The sequence below is a fragment of the Hyla sarda genome, unplaced genomic scaffold (genome assembly GCF_029499605.1).
Source record: "Hyla sarda isolate aHylSar1 unplaced genomic scaffold, aHylSar1.hap1 scaffold_839, whole genome shotgun sequence".
Lineage (NCBI taxonomy): Eukaryota > Metazoa > Chordata > Amphibia > Anura > Hylidae > Hyla > Hyla sarda.
The window spans coordinates 56,965-77,388 of record NW_026610866.1 but is presented as its reverse complement, the minus strand read 5'-3'; the positions used below and the strand labels follow the sequence as shown (position 1 = coordinate 77,388).

General features: G+C 46.4%; 7 non-coding genes and 1 pseudogene across 7 annotated transcripts; all 8 read left to right on the top strand.

The window, feature by feature from the left end:
* The first annotated feature begins 457 nt into the window (after positions 1 to 457).
* Positions 458 to 648, top strand: LOC130347476 (U2 spliceosomal RNA). Its single transcript, XR_008885399.1, has one exon. It is a non-coding gene; the product is annotated as a U2 spliceosomal RNA (small nuclear RNA).
* Positions 649 to 2,741: 2,093 nt separating this feature from the next.
* LOC130347450 (U2 spliceosomal RNA) lies at positions 2,742 to 2,959 on the top strand (annotated as a pseudogene).
* Positions 2,960 to 8,348: 5,389 nt separating this feature from the next.
* LOC130347440 (U2 spliceosomal RNA) lies at positions 8,349 to 8,534 on the top strand. Its single transcript, XR_008885373.1, has one exon. It is a non-coding gene; the product is annotated as a U2 spliceosomal RNA (small nuclear RNA).
* A 2,098-nt stretch (positions 8,535 to 10,632) lies between these two features.
* Positions 10,633 to 10,823, top strand: LOC130347473 (U2 spliceosomal RNA). The gene has a single exon (XR_008885397.1). It is a non-coding gene; the product is annotated as a U2 spliceosomal RNA (small nuclear RNA).
* Positions 10,824 to 12,914: 2,091 nt separating this feature from the next.
* On the top strand, positions 12,915 to 13,105 carry LOC130347472 (U2 spliceosomal RNA). Its single transcript, XR_008885396.1, has one exon. It is a non-coding gene; the product is annotated as a U2 spliceosomal RNA (small nuclear RNA).
* Positions 13,106 to 15,190: 2,085 nt separating this feature from the next.
* Positions 15,191 to 15,381, top strand: LOC130347471 (U2 spliceosomal RNA). Its single transcript, XR_008885395.1, has one exon. It is a non-coding gene; the product is annotated as a U2 spliceosomal RNA (small nuclear RNA).
* Positions 15,382 to 17,466: 2,085 nt separating this feature from the next.
* On the top strand, positions 17,467 to 17,657 carry LOC130347470 (U2 spliceosomal RNA). The gene has a single exon (XR_008885394.1). It is a non-coding gene; the product is annotated as a U2 spliceosomal RNA (small nuclear RNA).
* A 2,082-nt stretch (positions 17,658 to 19,739) lies between these two features.
* LOC130347469 (U2 spliceosomal RNA) lies at positions 19,740 to 19,930 on the top strand. Its single transcript, XR_008885393.1, has one exon. It is a non-coding gene; the product is annotated as a U2 spliceosomal RNA (small nuclear RNA).
* Positions 19,931 to 20,424: the final 494 nt, after the last annotated feature.

Genomic DNA, 20,424 nt, shown 5'->3' with positions numbered 1-20,424 from the left:
ACCGCCATAGGTTGTCAAATAACCCGGATTTAACCCACACAGGTAAGTCCAATGGGGTGCAGGCATGTCCTCTATGCTTACAGCTTCCCGTGGGTGTTGGTTTGATACCGTTTGGGGACAGCCAAGGAGGCATCTGCAGGCAACAAAGGTAGGTGTGTGCTTGTGTGTGTGTTTCCTATGCAGATCGCCCAGTGTCACATGCAAGTAGGAGGAGTAAGAAGGGTTCCTGGCAAATCCGGGTTATGGATTGCATTTAAAAAGGCCCCGTGGGAGTGCAATGGGCCCCTGTCTTGCTGCTTAGCAATAATGGTATGGGTTTAGGTTCTGCTGTGTGTACTGGTGGTTGACTGCCCCCCAGCCCAGAGTGTGCATGGAAAATTGTCTGGCAGCCTCCCTGACAGCAAGCAGTGATAGTGCCCATGAAGGGGACCTTGTTGGGCCCGCCCCTTTCACGGTTATCGCTTCTCGGCCTTTTGGCTAAGATCAAGTGTAGTATCTGTTCTTATCAGTTTAATATCTGATACGTCCCCTATCTGGGGACCATATATTAAATGGATTTTTGAGAACGGGGGCCGATTTCGAAGCTTGCTTCCGTCGCCCTATGCATTGACCCGATATGGCAGTATCTTCGGGTACAGTGCACCACCCCCTTACAGGGTTAAAAAGAAAGATTCCTACTTTCATTGCTACCTGCTTGCTGGCTAGCCAGCTAGCCAGCCCTGTGGGCCTTGCTGCTGCTGCAGCCAAAAAACAAAAGGTGGTGCTGCTGCTGCTTCTGCTGCTTCTGCTTCTGCTTGTGTCTGGCCCCTGTTGGAGCGTCCAGGCACAGGACTTCTGCTGCTGCTGACTAAATGGCCTCCTTAATTGGATCATTTGAGTAGCCAGCACACCTGTGCAGGTAGGGCATGACATGATAGGCAGCTGCCTTGATAGCGGGTGGGTGCTGAATGTTCCTAATTGACAAAATAAGATTAATGCTTATGAAGAAATATAAAATCTCATCCCTTCCCCAATATCGCGCCACACCCCTACCCCTTAATTCCCTGGTTGAACGTGATGGACATATGTCTTTTTTCGACCGTACTAACTATGTAACTATGTAACATAACATGGGGGGGGGGGGGGGGTCTCCTGGCTGTTCACACAGGTGTGTCATTGCTGTACATTGACCATGCATTGCTTCTGTGGTATTGCAAAGGCAAAGACAAATGCTTCCAGCCATCCATTGCACTAATGGATTGGTCATCAGCTGGCTGTCTATGTCCCGCATCAATATAGACCAAAGTACAGAGGGTTAGGCTATGCTATTGTGCACCTACCTGATGCATCAGAAGGTGCGAGGCCCTTGCTAAATTCTGTGCACAGACTTTGAGATCTATGCTTTAGACTGTATCTAAACCTGCTCCAACATGGACTGACATTCTGGCCTACTTTCAGCCGATGCGACTTGTCTGTCGCTGAACAGTCGCTTTTTATGTATTCAGCACCTATGTATAATGTTGTAAAAATGCTCTAGAAGCTAAAGTCGCAGAAATGTCACACATATTTGGCCTGCAACTTTCTGTGCGACAAATTCAGACAGGAAAAATCAGTATAAATCCTTAGAAAATTATCCCCCAGTGTCTCCATCTGCTGGCGGTATTGAATAAGCATTGCTGCACTGATGGGGTATGCATTAGACGAAAAAAAAGAAGAAAAAGAAGAATAATACGCCCAGAAAAGAGGCGAAAAGGAGAAAAACGTAAAAAAACGTGAAAAAAAAGTAAGAGGAAGAGAAGGGAAAAAAAGGTGGAAATGGGTTTAAAAGTGATTTCGGCGGAGAAATATATATATATATATATATATATATATATATATATATATATATATGCGCACACACACACATAGATATAAACGTATTCTCCGTTGAGATATTGCAGCCGCTGCTGTGTCCAGGCCCAGGAGCCTTAGCACTGTGCTGTGATGTCACTCAATACCACTGACATCACTAGGTGTAAACAACATCTCTCCTTTGCTGTGTATGTGACTATGGAGCTGTTTGGTGATGTCGTCTATTACGGCCTTCATAGAAGCAACAGGAGATTGTTGCATCCATCTTGAACCCTCAGAACTACAGTGCTATGATGTCACTCACTTCCACAGGCCTTGCAGAGTGTAAACAACAACAACCCAGCTTTGTTGTGTATGTAACCAAAGGGATTTGTGATGTCACCTAGAACCTTCACAGCAGCGACAGCTTTATGAGGAGCATCAGCACTGCTCTGCCTGAGCAGAACCATCACCGCCATAGGTTGTCAAATAACCCGGATTTAACCCACACAGGTAAGTCCAATGGGGTGCAGGCATGTCCTCTATGCTTACAGCTTCCCGTGGGTGTTGGTTTGATACCGTTTGGGGACAGCCAAGGAGGCATCTGCAGGCAACAAAGGTAGGTGTGTGCTTGTGTGTGTGTTTCCTATGCAGATCCTAAGCCCAGTGTCACATGCAAGTAGGAGGAGTAAGAAGGGTTCCTGGCAAATCCGGGTTATGGATTGCATTTAAAAAGGCCCCGTGGGAGTGCAATGGGCCCCTGTCTTGCTGCTTAGCAATAATGGTATGGGTTTAGGTTCTGCTGTGTGTACTGGTGGTTGACTGCCCCCCAGCCCAGAGTGTGCATGGAAAATTGTCTGGCAGCCTCCCTGACAGCAAGCAGTGATAGTGCCCATGAAGGGGACCTTGTTGGGCCCGCCCCTTTCACGGTTATCGCTTCTCGGCCTTTTGGCTAAGATCAAGTGTAGTATCTGCATTTGGTCTGGTCGGAAGGTGTCTGTGGTACCCCGCTTCTCGGCCTTGGGGGATTGTCTCTCCTTACGGAGGGACTTCACCCCCTTGCTGCTATTGGGGAGCGGGCTTAGTCCACGGACAACGGGTTGCGATCCCCCTGTCTCTGGGACCTTGTGTCTCAGAAGGCATTTTCGGTACGTTGAGCGTTACCTGTAGCTTCGGAAGCACCTAGGGTACCCCCGACCTCTGCCTTGGGTAAGGGTTCCGCTTTTATAGCGGGATTCCGAGCCCCTGCTGCTATTGGGGAAGGGGCTTAGTCCCTGGGTGTGGAAGATGCCGTTCTCCTGGGCTTTCCCCTCTGGGGAAATGTCGATGCGAAATACCATCCGCATAGAGGTGTCGGAGAGCCATCGTCAGTTGAAGAACCTCCGCTTCATTGCGGAGGTGATTCTTCTTGACTACTTCCGCCTCAATAGGGAGGACATCCTGTGTCTAAATGACCAGGAAAGCCGTGGCCTGTATACCGTCACCTTCACGGCCACGGCGTGTTGCGATAACATCTATGCAACCTTGTCTGGTGCGGACCAGAGGGACGATCGACTCGACGGTCTTTCGTTCCAGTTCCTCTATGGTGAGGAACATATACCGTTGGTGGTGGCTATGCACAGCCCTCATGTGACCACGGAGGATATAGCCACTTTTCTTCGGCGATACTGCGAAGAGGTGCGATTCGCAAACAAAATCTTGAACTCCGTGCGGTTCTGGAACGGCAAGAGGAAGTTCTGGGTCAAGCTCCGTAAGGATCCCGGTGGTATTGGGGGTCTTTGCCATCCGCCCCCAAATTTTGCCATCGGGAGAGTTCGGGGCTTCCTGTTCTATCCTCAAATGCCTATGTATTGCCGAAATTGCTTGAGGTTTGGCCACACCCAGGAGACCTGCGGCGCGGAGCGTGTGATTCGCTGCAATAGGTGTGGCCAAGAAGGTCACATAGCCTCAAGATGTAGCCATACGATAAGGTGCAACCTCTGCGGAGAGGAAAATCACGATTTTAATTCCTGTCCCCATAAAGCAAAAACTACGATGGGTGGGTCAAGGCTGGGCCCACCCAAAGAGGGGACAGGACAAAAGACGTCCTTTTTTAAGATGCCCAAACCCCAGATGGCAGGTACTGATGGGTCCAGGCCCAAGACCTCTGGTGCTCCATCGGGGGGCCCACCGGTGGTAGTGCTAGGGGGAGGCCATGGGGATTCCACGAAGCCCGGGCGGGTGATCGAGTTTACTGCCCGGGAAATTGAAAGACGTCGATCGACTTCCTACCTGGCTCAAGAGCCCGCCGAAACTTCTGAAGGGGGCTCACCTGTGGCGGGTGGCAGCCGACGGGCCTCGGTGGGGGCAAAAGTGGACCCAAAATTGCAGCATAAGCCAGGTACTGGCTTGGCCCAGGGTCGCCCTGCTCCGGACGAAGAGGCCCCGGTGAAAGCCCGCCGGAAGGGGAGCCAGGTGGCCAGGTCTGAGCCCGGTCCTGTTACTCCGCCTATACAGGACAGGGCCAAGAAGACAAGTGGCGCCAAACCAGGGTTTGCTGCCCCGCCAGCAGTGGACCCGGTGGGTAAAACTGGCCATCGTCGATCGATGGGGAAGTTGGAGCAACAGTCCTCAGCAACGCTTGCTGGGGAACAAGCGATGAAAACTTCCCAAGGTAGCGGCAAAGGTTCCGGAAAAGAGGCCTCACAGGCCCCTGTGCAGCAGTTCCAGTCGTCAAATGATGAAAGAAGACGCAGATCCATCAGCCGGGGGCCAGAGATTACATCGAGTGAGAGCAACACAGAGGATATGGACAGCAGTGTGACATTTAAAAGACAAAGAGAAGAAGAAGAGGAAGACATTCAAAGGAAAGCGGCGTGCCGTAGTTCGGACGAGAGCGAGCTCAGGGTCGGGGCATCATCGATCTCAAGCTCCGACCCTCAGAACATCAAGGAGCTGATTACCCCGCAGGCGGGGGATGACGGTACGCAGCTTATTATTGACTTTGATTCTCCAAGCACGGACTCTCCATAAACTATGCCTATCCCTGTAAAAATTGCCTCACTCAATGTGAGGTCCTTAAAGAGCCCTGATCGCAGGGCTGCTTTATTTTCTTATCTAGAGACATGTGACTTTGACCTTTGCCTGCTACAAGAATGTGGAATCCCTAGTAAAATGGACTATAAAGACTTAAAAGAAGACTGGAAGCTGGGCCCATCCATATGGTCCGGTGCAAATGACTGTCGTTCTGTGGGTGTTGGGCTGCTCTGCCGAGGCCAGTCCTTTTCTATTCATACAGTAACTGAGATTGTGCCTGGCAGAGCTCTTTTAATTCATCTATATTTTAATGGACTTTTAATTCGTGTTTTAAATGTGTATGCCCCTCCTGATAAACAGGAGCGGGCAGAACTATTTGAAATTTTACCACTGTTTTGTGTTGGGTCTTCCCCCCTGCTGGTGGGAGGTGATTTTAACTGCATACGTGATGGGGAACACCGGCAGGGTGGGGATATTAATCGTAAAGACCGCACTTCTTACCTGCTTAAAAATTTTATTGATGATTTTAATTTGAAAGATTGCTGGAAGGATCTCTTGCCGGAGGACCCAGGCGCCACATGGTCCAATGGAAGAGTGAGCTCCAGAATCGATTTTATTTTTTCCTCTAGAGCTTTTAAACCCCTGAAATGCACGCTCGAGCAGAATATCTTCTCTGATCATAAGCTCCTCTTGGTGGGCCTGGAGCTAGAGGGGGAGCAAAAAGCAAAAAGGGGCCTCTGGAGATTAAACACCACACTCCTAGAGGACCCTGAGATAAAAGAGGAGTTTGTGCGGACCTACCAATGTTGGCAATCACAAAGAAAACCCCACGAGCCTATGCTGCACTGGTGGGAGGGCACCAAATCTAAAATCAGATTTTTTTTTATCAAAGCAGGTAAGAAGAAGGCAAAAATGGAAAAACAGTGGTTTTATGTTCTTAACATGCGTTTAAATGTACTTTTTAAATTGAAAGAAGCTGGTATGGATGTAGAAAATGATATTTTAAACCTTAAAACTGAAATAAAACATGCCATAGAAAAGAAAGGGAAACAAATCATTTTTAACTCACATGTGCAGCACCTGGAGGAGGGCGAGAAATGTTCCCGTTTCTTTTTTAAAAAAGTGATGAATAGGAGGGATATCATCCAAAACCTTGAGGGTGAATCCACTCCAAAAGGCATGTTAGATGCAGTTTTTAACTTCTACCAGCTTCTTTTTAATAAGAAAGATCTTAATCCATCCTTTTTAGAACATGTTCTTAATTCCCTTGATTTTAAGCTAGATGTTTTAGACCAGGAGGTTTTATCCCGTGATCTTAACTTAGATGAACTTTTATTTGTTTTTAAAAGTTTTTCTAGTGGGAAGGCCCCTGGGGAAGATGGTTTACCCATCGAATTTTATTTAGCTTTTTGGGATATTTTAAAGGATGATATGGTTTTATTGTATAAAGAAACTTTTATTGTTAATGAACTTCCCCCTTCCTGGAGGAGGGGGATTGTATCATTACTTTTTAAAAAGGGTGAAAAGGATATGCTAAAAAATTGGCGCCCCATCACACTTTTAAATGTTGATTATAAAGTTTTAGCCAAGTTATTAGCTGTCCGTTTTAAACCTTTTATTCATAAATTAATTCACCCAAATCAGGTTTGTGGGGTACCTGGAAGGTCTATAGATGAATCCCTAAATATTTTAAGAGATGTTTTATGGTATTTTAAGGATAGAAATCAAACTGTAGCAATTTTATCCTTAGACTTTGAAAAAGCCTTTGATAGGGTCTCCCATGAATACCTGTTTTTAGTTCTTAAAAAGATGGCAGTGCCTGAAACAATTTTAAGCCGAATCATGCTTTTATACCGATCCTGTTTTAGTCAAGTCTCTGTTAATGGCTTTTTAACCAGCGGTGTTCCTCTTTTATCAGGTGTCAAACAGGGCTGCCCCCTGTCCCCACTCCTTTTTATTTGCGCAATCGAACCACTGATGGCCCTCCTCAGAAAAGACCGGGTAGTAAGAGGCGTACCGATACCTGGTGGAGGAGGGACCCATCTAAAGGTGTTGGGGTACATGGATGATGTCACCATACTGTGCCCGGACTCTCCATCCATGAGGGGGGCATTGAGGAACACCAGCTATTTCTGCGAGGTCTCTGGTTTTAAGCTAAACACAGATAAATGTGACTGTTTTTATATTGGCTCCTGGGATTCATCCATCACCCCAGGAGTCACAATGCAACAGGATCAAATTAAAGTTTTAGGTATTGTTTTTAACCAGGTCAATGATGGGAGCCCTAACTGGGATTCAGCTATAGCTAAGATGGAGAAGAAGATTTTAATGTGGAATCTTAGAAACCTTACCATGGAGGGGAAGATTTTAATAATAAAGATGGTTTTACTCCCTATTATGCTATACATTGCCATGGTATTTCCTCCATCTATTTTATACATTAAAAAAGTAACTAGAATTGTTTTTACTTTTTTATGGGGTTCAAAAATGGAGAAATTAAAGCGTGATTTTATGTACAAAAGTAAAGATAATGGCGGGAAAGATGTTCCTAACCTTTTTACTTTCTTTTACATAAAGTATTTCTGTTTCTGTTTTAAAATTATTAAATCCGATGGCATTTTTAGCTGCTTTTTAAGGTACGCTGCGGGCATGGTTTTTAAAAGATGGTTGCGCATCCCTCTGAACGCTCCGGTGCTTCTGTGTCCCCCAAAACATTATGTGGTGTTGGAAAAGACAGTCAGGCTCCTAGGTCTCCAAGATTTGGAGCCTGACATACTGGGGGACCAGAGAAAGGTATCAAAGGTCCTCAGGCGGAGTGAGGTTACCCTGGCAGTGTCCAATTTCACACAGGCAAGATCCAAAAAGGTATGGCGGAACGTGTACGGGAAGTTTCTGGCGAATGTACACAGGGATCTTGCCTGGGCAATCGTCCACCAGTGCCTCCCTACTCGTGAGTTTCAGCACAGGCGAGGACTGGTGGCGAGAGCCAAGTGCCCGAGAGATGGCTGCGGAGTGGACGAAACGGTGCTGCACATATTTTGGAACTGCCCTTTTGCACGGGAGCTTTGGAGGAAGGTAGGCCCACTTTTGAAGTGGGCCTGCGGCCTAAAAGATTTTAATCACGAATGTGTCTTTTACGGTCTTTTTAACTGCCCCAATTTTAAACAGCAGATGATCTGCTGGATGATTATTAATTGTTTTAAAAATGCCATCTGGAAAGTTAGGAACATCTTACTTTTTAAACATGATTTTATTGATGTTAAAAACTGTATAAAGCTGGCCCTGAGTGAGATGTACATCTATTACCTAAGAGACAAGAAACAGTTGGGGGCCAGCGAGGCAGCATCCATGTGGTGTCTGCCTCTATGGAACGAAATAACAGTATAATCAGGTTTTATGACATTTGTATAATGTTTTATCCTGCCATTTTTATTTTTTCTCCTTTTATTACTGGTTTTATTATTTGTATTTTAAAACTTTTGTGAACCTTTTATTATTTTGCATTTTAAATTTTGTATGGTTTCTTATTTATTCAATAAAATTTTGTTGAAACCTTATCTGTTCTTATCAGTTTAATATCTGATACGTCCCCTATCTGGGGACCATATATTAAATGGATTTTTGAGAACGGGGGCCGATTTCGAAGCTTGCTTCCGTCGCCCTATGCATTGACCCGATATGGCAGTATCTTCGGGTACAGTGCACCACCCCCTTACAGGGTTAAAAAGAAAGATTCCTACTTTCATTGCTACCTGCTTGCTGGCTAGCCAGCTAGCCAGCCCTGTGGGCCTTGCTGCTGCTGCAGCCAAAAAACAAAAGGTGGTGCTGCTGCTGCTTCTGCTGCTTCTGCTTCTGCTTGTGTCTGGCCCCTGTTGGAGCGTCCAGGCACAGGACTTCTGCTGCTGCTGACTAAATGGCCTCCTTAATTGGATCATTTGAGTAGCCAGCACACCTGTGCAGGTAGGGCATGACATGATAGGCAGCTGCCTTGATAGCGGGTGGGTGCTGAATGTTCCTAATTGACAAAATAAGATTAATGCTTATGAAGAAATATAAAATCTCATCCCTTCCCCAATATCGCGCCACACCCCTACCCCTTAATTCCCTGGTTGAACGTGATGGACATATGTCTTTTTTCGACCGTACTAACTATGTAACTATGTAACATAACATGGGGGGGGGGGGGGGGGGGGGGGTCTCCTGGCTGTTCACACAGGTGTGTCATTGCTGTACATTGACCATGCATTGCTTCTGTGGTATTGCAAAGGCAAAGACAAATGCTTCCAGCCATCCATTGCACTAATGGATTGGTCATCAGCTGTCTGTCTATGTCCCGCATCAATATAGACCAAAGTACAGAGGGTTAGGCTATGCTATTGTGCACCTACCTGATGCATCAGAAGGTGCGAGGCCCTTGCTAAATTCTGTGCACAGACTTTGAGATCTATGCTTTAGACTGTATCTAAACCTGCTCCAACATGGACTGACATTCTGGCCTACTTTCAGCCGATGCGACTTGTCTGTCGCTGAACAGTCGCTTTTTATGTATTCAGCACCTATGTATAATGTTGTAAAAATGCTCTAGAAGCTAAAGTCGCAGAAATGTCACACATATTTGGCCTGCAACTTTCTGTGCGACAAATTCAGACAGGAAAAATCAGTATAAATCCTTAGAAAATTATCCCCCAGTGTCTCCATCTGCTGGCGGTATTGAATAAGCATTGCTGCACTGATGGGGTATGCATTAGACGAAAAAAAAGAAGAAAAAGAAGAATAATACGCCCAGAAAAGAGGCGAAAAGGAGAAAAACGTAAAAAAACGTGAAAAAAAAGTAAGAGGAAGAGAAGGGAAAAAAAGGTGGAAATGGGTTTAAAAGTGATTTCGGCGGAGAAATATATATATATATATATATATATATATATATATATATATATATGCGCACACACACACATAGATATAAACGTATTCTCCGTTGAGATATTGCAGCCGCTGCTGTGTCCAGGCCCAGGAGCCTTAGCACTGTGCTGTGATGTCACTCAATACCACTGACATCACTAGGTGTAAACAACATCTCTCCTTTGCTGTGTATGTGACTATGGAGCTGTTTGGTGATGTCGTCTATTACGGCCTTCATAGAAGCAACAGGAGATTGTTGCATCCATCTTGAACCCTCAGAACTACAGTGCTATGATGTCACTCACTTCCACAGGCCTTGCAGAGTGTAAACAACAACAACCCAGCTTTGTTGTGTATGTAACCAAAGGGATTTGTGATGTCACCTAGAACCTTCACAGCAGCGACAGCTTTATGAGGAGCATCAGCACTGCTCTGCCTGAGCAGAACCATCACCGCCATAGGTTGTCAAATAACCCGGATTTAACCCACACAGGTAAGTCCAATGGGGTGCAGGCATGTCCTCTATGCTTACAGCTTCCCGTGGGTGTTGGTTTGATACCGTTTGGGGACAGCCAAGGAGGCATCTGCAGGCAACAAAGGTAGGTGTGTGCTTGTGTGTGTGTTTCCTATGCAGATCCTAAGCCCAGTGTCACATGCAAGTAGGAGGAGTAAGAAGGGTTCCTGGCAAATCCGGGTTATGGATTGCATTTAAAAAGGCCCCGTGGGAGTGCAATGGGCCCCTGTCTTGCTGCTTAGCAATAATGGTATGGGTTTAGGTTCTGCTGTGTGTACTGGTGGTTGACTGCCCCCCAGCCCAGAGTGTGCATGGAAAATTGTCTGGCAGCCTCCCTGACAGCAAGCAGTGATAGTGCCCATGAAGGGGACCTTGTTGGGCCCGCCCCTTTCACGGTTATCGCTTCTCGGCCTTTTGGCTAAGATCAAGTGTAGTATCTGTTCTTATCAGTTTAATATCTGATACGTCCCCTATCTGGGGACCATATATTAAATGGATTTTTGAGAACGGGGGCCGATTTCGAAGCTTGCTTCCGTCGCCCTATGCATTGACCCGATATGGCAGTATCTTCGGGTACAGTGCACCACCCCCTTACAGGGTTAAAAAGAAAGATTCCTACTTTCATTGCTACCTGCTTGCTGGCTAGCCAGCTAGCCAGCCCTGTGGGCCTTGCTGCTGCTGCAGCCAAAAAACAAAAGGTGGTGCTGCTGCTGCTTCTGCTGCTTCTGCTTCTGCTTGTGTCTGGCCCCTGTTGGAGCGTCCAGGCACAGGACTTCTGCTGCTGCTGACTAAATGGCCTCCTTAATTGGATCATTTGAGTAGCCAGCACACCTGTGCAGGTAGGGCATGACATGATAGGCAGCTGCCTTGATAGCGGGTGGGTGCTGAATGTTCCTAATTGACAAAATAAGATTAATGCTTATGAAGAAATATAAAATCTCATCCCTTCCCCAATATCGCGCCACACCCCTACCCCTTAATTCCCTGGTTGAACGTGATGGACATATGTCTTTTTTCGACCGTACTAACTATGTAACTATGTAACATAACATGGGGGGGGGGGGGGGGGGGGGGTCTCCTGGCTGTTCACACAGGTGTGTCATTGCTGTACATTGACCATGCATTGCTTCTGTGGTATTGCAAAGGCAAAGACAAATGCTTCCAGCCATCCATTGCACTAATGGATTGGTCATCAGCTGGCTGTCTATGTCCCGCATCAATATAGACCAAAGTACAGAGGGTTAGGCTATGCTATTGTGCACCTACCTGATGCATCAGAAGGTGCGAGGCCCTTGCTAAATTCTGTGCACAGACTTTGAGATCTATGCTTTAGACTGTATCTAAACCTGCTCCAACATGGACTGACATTCTGGCCTACTTTCAGCCGATGCGACTTGTCTGTCGCTGAACAGTCGCTTTTTATGTATTCAGCACCTATGTATAATGTTGTAAAAATGCTCTAGAAGCTAAAGTCGCAGAAATGTCACACATATTTGGCCTGCAACTTTCTGTGCGACAAATTCAGACAGGAAAAATCAGTATAAATCCTTAGAAAATTATCCCCCAGTGTCTCCATCTGCTGGCGGTATTGAATAAGCATTGCTGCACTGATGGGGTATGCATTAGACGAAAAAAAAGAAGAAAAAGAAGAATAATACGCCCAGAAAAGAGGCGAAAAGGAGAAAAACGTAAAAAAACGTGAAAAAAAAGTAAGAGGAAGAGAAGGGAAAAAAAGGTGGAAATGGGTTTAAAAGTGATTTCGGCGGAGAAATATATATATATATATATATATATATATATATATATATGCGCACACACACACATAGATATAAACGTATTCTCCGTTGAGATATTGCAGCCGCTGCTGTGTCCAGGCCCAGGAGCCTTAGCACTGTGCTGTGATGTCACTCAATACCACTGACATCACTAGGTGTAAACAACATCTCTCCTTTGCTGTGTATGTGACTATGGAGCTGTTTGGTGATGTCGTCTATTACGGCCTTCATAGAAGCAACAGGAGATTGTTGCATCCATCTTGAACCCTCAGAACTACAGTGCTATGATGTCACTCACTTCCACAGGCCTTGCAGAGTGTAAACAACAACAACCCAGCTTTGTTGTGTATGTAACCAAAGGGATTTGTGATGTCACCTAGAACCTTCACAGCAGCGACAGCTTTATGAGGAGCATCAGCACTGCTCTGCCTGAGCAGAACCATCACCGCCATAGGTTGTCAAATAACCCGGATTTAACCCACACAGGTAAGTCCAATGGGGTGCAGGCATGTCCTCTATGCTTACAGCTTCCCGTGGGTGTTGCTTTGATACCGTTTGGGGACAGCCAAGGAGGCATCTGCAGGCAACAAAGGTAGGTGTGTGCTTGTGTGTGTGTTTCCTATGCAGATCCTAAGCCCAGTGTCACATGCAAGTAGGAGGAGTAAGAAGGGTTCCTGGCAAATCCGGGTTATGGATTGCATTTAAAAAGGCCCCGTGGGAGTGCAATGGGCCCCTGTCTTGCTGCTTAGCAATAATGGTATGGGTTTAGGTTCTGCTGTGTGTACTGGTGGTTGACTGCCCCCCAGCCCAGAGTGTGCATGGAAAATTGTCTGGCAGCCTCCCTGACAGCAAGCAGTGATAGTGCCCATGAAGGGGACCTTGTTGGGCCCGCCCCTTTCACGGTTATCGCTTCTCGGCCTTTTGGCTAAGATCAAGTGTAGTATCTGTTCTTATCAGTTTAATATCTGATACGTCCCCTATCTGGGGACCATATATTAAATGGATTTTTGAGAACGGGGGCCGATTTCGAAGCTTGCTTCCGTCGCCCTATGCATTGACCCGATATGGCAGTATCTTCGGGTACAGTGCACCACCCCCTTACAGGGTTAAAAAGAAAGATTCCTACTTTCATTGCTACCTGCTTGCTGGCTAGCCAGCTAGCCAGCCCTGTGGGCCTTGCTGCTGCTGCAGCCAAAAAACAAAAGGTGGTGCTGCTGCTGCTTCTGCTGCTTCTGCTTCTGCTTGTGTCTGGCCCCTGTTGGAGCGTCCAGGCACAGGACTTCTGCTGCTGCTGACTAAATGGCCTCCTTAATTGGATCATTTGAGTAGCCAGCACACCTGTGCAGGTAGGGCATGACATGATAGGCAGCTGCCTTGATAGCGGGTGGGTGCTGAATGTTCCTAATTGACAAAATAAGATTAATGCTTATGAAGAAATATAAAATCTCATCCCTTCCCCAATATCGCGCCACACCCCTACCCCTTAATTCCCTGGTTGAACGTGATGGACATATGTCTTTTTTCGACCGTACTAACTATGTAACTATGTAACATAACATGGGGGGGGTCTCCTGGCTGTTCACACAGGTGTGTCATTGCTGTACATTGACCATGCATTGCTTCTGTGGTATTGCAAAGGCAAAGACAAATGCTTCCAGCCATCCATTGCACTAATGGATTGGTCATCAGCTGGCTGTCTATGTCCCGCATCAATATAGACCAAAGTACAGAGGGTTAGGCTATGCTATTGTGCACCTACCTGATGCATCAGAAGGTGCGAGGCCCTTGCTAAATTCTGTGCACAGACTTTGAGATCTATGCTTTAGACTGTATCTAAACCTGCTCCAACATGGACTGACATTCTGGCCTACTTTCAGCCGATGCGACTTGTCTGTCGCTGAACAGTCGCTTTTTATGTATTCAGCACCTATGTATAATGTTGTAAAAATGCTCTAGAAGCTAAAGTCGCAGAAATGTCACACATATTTGGCCTGCAACTTTCTGTGCGACAAATTCAGACAGGAAAAATCAGTATAAATCCTTAGAAAATTATCCCCCAGTGTCTCCATCTGCTGGCGGTATTGAATAAGCATTGCTGCACTGATGGGGTATGCATTAGACGAAAAAAAAGAAGAAAAAGAAGAATAATACGCCCAGAAAAGAGGCGAAAAGGAGAAAAACGTAAAAAAACGTGAAAAAAAAGTAAGAGGAAGAGAAGGGAAAAAAAGGTGGAAATGGGTTTAAAAGTGATTTCGGCGGAGAAATATATATATATATATATATATATATATATATATATATATATATATGCGCACACACACACATAGATATAAACGTATTCTCCGTTGAGATATTGCAGCCGCTGCTGTGTCCAGGCCCAGGAGCCTTAGCACTGTGCTGTGATGTCACTCAATACCACTGACATCACTAGGTGTAAACAACATCTCTCCTTTGCTGTGTATGTGACTATGGAGCTGTTTGGTGATGTCGTCTATTACGGCCTTCATAGAAGCAACAGGAGATTGTTGCATCCATCTTGAACCCTCAGAACTACAGTGCTATGATGTCACTCACTTCCACAGGCCTTGCAGAGTGTAAACAACAACAACCCAGCTTTGTTGTGTATGTAACCAAAGGGATTTGTGATGTCACCTAGAACCTTCACAGCAGCGACAGCTTTATGAGGAGCATCAGCACTGCTCTGCCTGAGCAGAACCATCACCGCCATAGGTTGTCAAATAACCCGGATTTAACCCACACAGGTAAGTCCAATGGGGTGCAGGCATGTCCTCTATGCTTACAGCTTCCCGTGGGTGTTGGTTTGATACCGTTTGGGGACAGCCAAGGAGGCATCTGCAGGCAACAAAGGTAGGTGTGTGCTTGTGTGTGTGTTTCCTATGCAGATCCTAAGCCCAGTGTCACATGCAAGTAGGAGGAGTAAGAAGGGTTCCTGGCAAATCCGGGTTATGGATTGCATTTAAAAAGGCCCCGTGGGAGTGCAATGGGCCCCTGTCTTGCTGCTTAGCAATAATGGTATGGGTTTAGGTTCTGCTGTGTGTACTGGTGGTTGACTGCCCCCCAGCCCAGAGTGTGCATGGAAAATTGTCTGGCAGCCTCCCTGACAGCAAGCAGTGATAGTGCCCATGAAGGGGACCTTGTTGGGCCCGCCCCTTTCACGGTTATCGCTTCTCGGCCTTTTGGCTAAGATCAAGTGTAGTATCTGTTCTTATCAGTTTAATATCTGATACGTCCCCTATCTGGGGACCATATATTAAATGGATTTTTGAGAACGGGGGCCGATTTCGAAGCTTGCTTCCGTCGCCCTATGCATTGACCCGATATGGCAGTATCTTCGGGTACAGTGCACCACCCCCTTACAGGGTTAAAAAGAAAGATTCCTACTTTCATTGCTACCTGCTTGCTGGCTAGCCAGCTAGCCAGCCCTGTGGGCCTTGCTGCTGCTGCAGCCAAAAAACAAAAGGTGGTGCTGCTGCTGCTTCTGCTGCTTCTGCTTCTGCTTGTGTCTGGCCCCTGTTGGAGCGTCCAGGCACAGGACTTCTGCTGCTGCTGACTAAATGGCCTCCTTAATTGGATCATTTGAGTAGCCAGCACACCTGTGCAGGTAGGGCATGACATGATAGGCAGCTGCCTTGATAGCGGGTGGGTGCTGAATGTTCCTAATTGACAAAATAAGATTAATGCTTATGAAGAAATATAAAATCTCATCCCTTCCCCAATATCGCGCCACACCCCTACCCCTTAATTCCCTGGTTGAACGTGATGGACATATGTCTTTTTTCGACCGTACTAACTATGTAACTATGTAACATAACATGGGGGGGGGGGGGGTCTCCTGGCTGTTCACACAGGTGTGTCATTGCTGTACATTGACCATGCATTGCTTCTGTGGTATTGCAAAGGCAAAGACAAATGCTTCCAGCCATCCATTGCACTAATGGATTGGTCATCAGCTGGCTGTCTATGTCCCGCATCAATATAGACCAAAGTACAGAGGGTTAGGCTATGCTATTGTGCACCTACCTGATGCATCAGAAGGTGCGAGGCCCTTGCTAAATTCTGTGCACAGACTTTGAGATCTATGCTTTAGACTGTATCTAAACCTGCTCCAACATGGACTGACATTCTGGCCTACTTTCAGCCGATGCGACTTGTCTGTCGCTGAACAGTCGCTTTTTATGTATTCAGCACCTATGTATAATGTTGTAAAAATGCTCTAGAAGCTAAAGTCGCAGAAATGTCACACATATTTGGCCTGCAACTTTCTGTGCGACAAATTCAGACAGGAAAAATCAGTATAAATCCTTAGAAAATTATCCCCCAGTGTCTCCATCTGCTGGCGGTATTGAATAAGCATTGCTGCACTGATGGGGTATGCATTAGACGAAAAAAAAGAAGAAAAAGAAGAATAATACGCCCAGAAAAGAGGCGAAAAGGAGAAAAACGTAAAAAAACGTGAAAAAAAAGTAAGAGGAAGAGAAGGGAAAAAAAGGTGGAAATGGGTTTAAAAGTGATTTCGGCGGAGAAATATATATATATATATATATATATATATATATATATATATGCGCACACACACACATAGATATAAACGTATTCTCCGTTGAGATATTGCAGCCGCTGCTGTGTCCAGGCCCAGGAGCCTTAGCACTGTGCTGTGATGTCACTCAATACCACTGACATCACTAGGTGTAAACAACATCTCTCCTTTGCTGTGTATGTGACTATGGAGCTGTTTGGTGATGTCGTCTATTACGGCCTTCATAGAAGCAACAGGAGATTGTTGCATCCATCTTGAACCCTCAGAACTACAGTGCTATGATGTCACTCACTTCCACAGGCCTTGCAGAGTGTAAACAACAACAACCCAGCTTTGTTGTGTATGTAACCAAAGGGATTTGTGATGTCACCTAGAACCTTCACAGCAGCGACAGCTTTATGAGGAGCATCAGCACTGCTCTGCCTGAGCAGAACCATCACCGCCATAGGTTGTCAAATAACCCGGATTTAACCCACACAGGTAAGTCCAATGGGGTGCAGGCATGTCCTCTATGCTTACAGCTTCCCGTGGGTGTTGGTTTGATACCGTTTGGGGACAGCCAAGGAGGCATCTGCAGGCAACAAAGGTAGGTGTGTGCTTGTGTGTGTGTTTCCTATGCAGATCCTAAGCCCAGTGTCACATGCAAGTAGGAGGAGTAAGAAGGGTTCCTGGCAAATCCGGGTTATGGATTGCATTTAAAAAGGCCCCGTGGGAGTGCAATGGGCCCCTGTCTTGCTGCTTAGCAATAATGGTATGGGTTTAGGTTCTGCTGTGTGTACTGGTGGTTGACTGCCCCCCAGCCCAGAGTGTGCATGGAAAATTGTCTGGCAGCCTCCCTGACAGCAAGCAGTGATAGTGCCCATGAAGGGGACCTTGTTGGGCCCGCCCCTTTCACGGTTATCGCTTCTCGGCCTTTTGGCTAAGATCAAGTGTAGTATCTGTTCTTATCAGTTTAATATCTGATACGTCCCCTATCTGGGGACCATATATTAAATGGATTTTTGAGAACGGGGGCCGATTTCGAAGCTTGCTTCCGTCGCCCTATGCATTGACCCGATATGGCAGTATCTTCGGGTACAGTGCACCACCCCCTTACAGGGTTAAAAAGAAAGATTCCTACTTTCATTGCTACCTGCTTGCTGGCTAGCCAGCTAGCCAGCCCTGTGGGCCTTGCTGCTGCTGCAGCCAAAAAACAAAAGGTGGTGCTGCTGCTGCTTCTGCTGCTTCTGCTTCTGCTTGTGTCTGGCCCCTGTTGGAGCGTCCAGGCACAGGACTTCTGCTGCTGCTGACTAAATGGCCTCCTTAATTGGATCATTTGAGTAGCCAGCACACCTGTGCAGGTAGGGCATGACATGATAGGCAGCTGCCTTGATAGCGGGTGGGTGCTGAATGTTCCTAATTGACAAAATAAGATTAATGCTTATGAAGAAATATAAAATCTCATCCCTTCCCCAATATCGCGCCACACCCCTACCCCTTAATTCCCTGGTTGAACGTGATGGACATATGTCTTTTTTCGACCGTACTAACTATGTAACTATGTAACATAACATGGGGGGGGGGGGGTCTCCTGGCTGTTCACACAGGTGTGTCATTGCTGTACATTGACCATGCATTGCTTCTGTGGTATTGCAAAGGCAAAGACAAATGCTTCCAGCCATCCATTGCACTAATGGATTGGTCATCAGCTGGCTGTCTATGTCCCGCATCAATATAGACCAAAGTACAGAGGGTTAGGCTATGCTATTGTGCACCTACCTGATGCATCAGAAGGTGCGAGGCCCTTGCTAAATTCTGTGCACAGACTTTGAGATCTATGCTTTAGACTGTATCTAAACCTGCTCCAACATGGACTGACATTCTGGCCTACTTTCAGCCGATGCGACTTGTCTGTCGCTGAACAGTCGCTTTTTATGTATTCAGCACCTATGTATAATGTTGTAAAAATGCTCTAGAAGCTAAAGTCGCAGAAATGTCACACATATTTGGCCTGCAACTTTCTGTGCGACAAATTCAGACAGGAAAAATCAGTATAAATCCTTAGAAAATTATCCCCCAGTGTCTCCATCTGCTGGCGGTATTGAATAAGCATTGCTGCACTGATGGGGTATGCATTAGACGAAAAAAAAGAAGAAAAAGAAGAATAATACGCCCAGAAAAGAGGCGAAAAGGAGAAAAACGTAAAAAAACGTGAAAAAAAAGTAAGAGGAAGAGAAGGGAAAAAAAGGTGGAAATGGGTTTAAAAGTGATTTCGGCGGAGAAATATATATATATATATATATATATATATATATATATATGCGCACACACACACATAGATATAAACGTATTCTCCGTTGAGATATTGCAGCCGCTGCTGTGTCCAGGCCCAGGAGCCTTAGCACTGTGCTGTGATGTCACTCAATACCACTGACATCACTAGGTGTAAACAACATCTCTCCTTTGCTGTGTATGTGACTATGGAGCTGTTTGGTGATGTCGTCTATTACGGCCTTCATAGAAGCAACAGGAGATTGTTGCATCCATCTTGAACCCTCAGAACTACAGTGCTATGATGTCACTCACTTCCACAGGCCTTGCAGAGTGTAAACAACAACAACCCAGCTTTGTTGTGTATGTAACCAAAGGGATTTGTGATGTCACCTAGAACCTTCACAGCAGCGACAGCTTTATGAGGAGCATCAGCACTGCTCTGCCTGAGCAGAACCATCACCGCCATAGGTTGTCAAATAACCCGGATTTAACCCACACAGGTAAGTCCAATGGGGTGCAGGCATGTCCTCTATGCTTACAGCTTCCCGTGGGTGTTGGTTTGATACCGTTTGGGGACAGCCAAGGAGGCATCTGCAGGCAACAAAGGTAGGTGTGTGCTTGTGTGTGTGTTTCCTATGCAGATCCTAAGCCCAGTGTCACATGCAAGTAGGAGGAGTAAGAAGGGTTCCTGGCAAATCCGGGTTATGGATTGCATTTAAAAAGGCCCCGTGGGAGTGCAATGGGCCCCTGTCTTGCTGCTTAGCAATAATGGTATGGGTTTAGGTTCTGCTGTGTGTACTGGTGGTTGACTGCCCCCCAGCCCAGAGTGTGCATGGAAAATTGTCTGGCAGCCTCCCTGACAGCAAGCAGTGATAGTGCCCATGAAGGGGACCTTGTTGGGCCCGCCCCTTTCACGGTTATCGCTTCTCGGCCTTTTGGCTAAGATCAAGTGTAGTATCTGTTCTTATCAGTTTAATATCTGATACGTCCCCTATCTGGGGACCATATATTAAATGGATTTTTGAGAACGGGGGCCGATTTCGAAGCTTGCTTCCGTCGCCCTATGCATTGACCCGATATGGCAGTATCTTCGGGTACAGTGCACCACCCCCTTACAGGGTTAAAAAGAAAGATTCCTACTTTCATTGCTACCTGCTTGCTGGCTAGCCAGCTAGCCAGCCCTGTGGGCCTTGCTGCTGCTGCAGCCAAAAAACAAAAGGTGGTGCTGCTGCTGCTTCTGCTGCTTCTGCTTCTGCTTGTGTCTGGCCCCTGTTGGAGCGTCCAGGCACAGGACTTCTGCTGCTGCTGACTAAATGGCCTCCTTAATTGGATCATTTGAGTAGCCAGCACACCTGTGCAGGTAGGGCATGACATGATAGGCAGCTGCCTTGATAGCGGGTGGGTGCTGAATGTTCCTAATTGACAAAATAAGATTAATGCTTATGAAGAAATATAAAATCTCATCCCTTCCCCAATATCGCGCCACACCCCTACCCCTTAATTCCCTGGTTGAACGTGATGGACATATGTCTTTTTTCGACCGTACTAACTATGTAACTATGTAACATAACATGGGGGGGGGGGGGGGGGGGGGGGGTCTCCTG